Raw genomic sequence first — 2,879 nt, 5'->3', positions numbered from 1 at the left:
TTGGACCACTAGAAAAACTGACACTAATGAAATGCTAACCAAATATATTGTTTGAAAATACTAACACTGTAGGTAAAAAAAAACTGTTACACTGCTTGCGACTGGGACTAATGATCTAATAAGCGCCTCATTAATTTACAGCTCAGTCGACAGATGGCGTCTATCGCTATTATAGCAGATTAGTCTGCTAAAATTAAAGTATAAATAAAATCAGATAAAAATGCAAACGTTGATAGAGGGAAAGCGGGATTTAGTATAACGAATTTTGGGCAAGTCATCATTATGAGCTCTCTTTGACCAAAATAAAGATTTGTTATACATTTTGACCATTTCTTTGGATTTGTTTATGATGTCCTGGGAAGACCCAAAACGCATCGAGTATGCCTAAATACGAAGGCAATTTATATGTACGAAATTTTTTTTAATATTAATCTCTACATTAATGAGGTTTTAGGACGCGATGGGGCTAATTTAAATAGTTCTTGGTATCCTGTACATGACGGCTACACAAAATCATTCAAAAATTAAACTAATTTTACTGATTAATTTAACTGCTTTTATATTAGCTTACAATTCACCGCAATACACTTGATCTGCCATCTGCCATGTCAATCTATCCTGATGTAATACTGTAATGCTGTACGAAATGTTAAAATAACGAAAGAAGGACGAAGCGAGAACATGGCATAATACCTCAAATATAAATCACGACAATACTTTTGGCCGTCATCTCATCTCAAATCATATTAATACTCCTCGAATTCGGCTCCATGGCAACTCAGAATGAAAAAAATAGCCATCAAACCTTACATAATTTTTTCATCGCTTTTTATGTGTTTTCAAAGTGTGTTGAATTTTCACTGTCCTGAATTGTACGATTACCATGTTGATCACATCAATGAATATGAATATATTTGTTTCTATGTAAAAACCTAATGTTTTGAAAATATATCGCAGACACATAAAACATATTAAATATCTACAAAAAATCCATTGATTTTCAATACTCTGTTTAAATCCATCCTTCGAGAAATGAAAATAAACATTTAAACAGTTTCTATAATGCATTGTTCACTTTTTCTTACTGAAATCGATTAAAACATCTAAAAACTAAGAAAATCTCTAAAAAAATGCTTTAATAATGAACAAAGTTAAAAGCGTTAATAAATATTTACGTAACTCTTTAATTTTTGTAACTGTACAATTATTATCATTGGTAAAATTGTAAGTATATATATATATATATATACTTACAATTAAACTATTATAGGAACAATTGAAACTTCTGGATTATCTATATGTGTAGTTGTACATATTTGTTATTCTGTTACATACTAATTATTGAGTAATTAGGAACATCTAAATACAGTGGAGATGAGTATAGACCGATAATAAATATCAATAAAGGGAAAACAGGCCATTATTTAGTTAATTATTTCCGAAAGTGTAACTTCAGTTTTAGTTTAAGTACGTAAATATCCTTTGATTTCTTTATTTCAATCGGAAGATTGTTGAAATAAACAAATCCATCTAAAAAAAAACTTTCATTTACAAAAATCAGAACGGAATCAAAATACTCAAATTGCCACACTTGCTGTATTATTTAACTGCATTTAAATTATATAATTCGTTATTAATCAAAAGCAGTGTAACGCAGTGCCGTAAAGAGATTTTTTTAGCCATTACTGGATTGGGTTACTTTCTGTAAAATAAAATTTACTGCACTCAACGTCAGCGATGACAGTATTTGACAACTCTAAAACACGCAAACTTGGTTCGCTCCTATGACGGCCATACCATGTTGAACACACCGGTTCACATCCGATCACAGAAGTTAAGCAACGTTGAGCGCGGTCAGTACTTGAATGGGTGACTGCTTGGGAACAACGCGTACCGTTTTTATTAATAGATAAAGATTTTTTTGATACAATAGTAATACATGCAAATCCAGATTGCATCTTGCCAACGACCATACCATGTTCAACACACCGGTTCTCGTCCGATCACTGAAGCTAAACAACATTGGGCACTGTCAGTAATTGGATGAATACTGCGTGGCGTTGACTTGTTGCTGTTTTCATCAATGTTTTATTAATAGATAACGATTATTTTGAAGCATAGTAAAATATGCATATCCGTATTGCATCTTGCCAACGACCATATCACGTTGAACACACCGGTTCCCTTCCGATCATCGAAGTTACGCAACATTGGGCGCCGTCAGTACTTGGATGGGTGACCACTCGGGAACACCGCGTGCCGTTGGCTTTTTGTTATTTTCAACAAGGTTACATGTATTTGAATTTCATAATGATGGTAAAACAAAGTTAAATATTAAATATATAAAAGGTCCCATTTGCCAGACTTTTGAATCACAAACAAGATAGATGTTCACATTGCATTAATTGTGTTCTGCTTTATTCTGTTTCCATCACTCTCATTTCAGCTTACTTTTTAGGCATCGAGTTATTTTTAATATAAAGAATGAATGAAAAACGACTTGATACGACTTTTTAATAACCGCCTTATCACAGTAAGATTGAGAACATTGGCAAAAAGACAACACTTATGACTAATTTTCGCGAAACAGTTGATTTAGCAAGCATTGCAGTTTCCGAAGCAAGTGAAACTATTGCATCCTTACTTCCTCATAAAATACACTATTCTTCAGTTGGATAAACATAAAAAAATCATAATCTGCTCTTTCATAGATGGAGCAATATTATTTTTTTCACTTAAATTCACATTTTGTTAGCGATGTCTTAAAATATTTAAGATATCTAATTTGTTTGCGCTGGTATACATGCATTATAAACATAAATAAATAGTTTTGTCCGTATAAAAACTCAATTCTTGCGAGAGAGAGAGAGAGAGGCTTA

General features: G+C 32.2%; 2 pseudogenes; both read left to right on the top strand.

Annotated features, from left to right (window-relative positions):
* Positions 1-1,783: 1,783 nt before the first annotated feature.
* On the top strand, positions 1,784-1,902 carry LOC149418050 (5S ribosomal RNA; annotated as a pseudogene).
* A 247-nt stretch (positions 1,903-2,149) lies between these two features.
* On the top strand, positions 2,150-2,268 carry LOC149418049 (5S ribosomal RNA; annotated as a pseudogene).
* The last annotated feature ends 611 nt before the right edge of the window (positions 2,269-2,879 follow it).

This window comes from Hesperophylax consimilis, chromosome 14, assembly GCF_061612785.1.
Source record: "Hesperophylax consimilis isolate HC1 chromosome 14, BYU_Hcon_1.0, whole genome shotgun sequence".
In the NCBI taxonomy this organism is placed as follows: Eukaryota; Metazoa; Arthropoda; class Insecta; order Trichoptera; family Limnephilidae; genus Hesperophylax; species Hesperophylax consimilis.
This window is presented reverse-complemented; position numbering and strand designations above follow the sequence as displayed.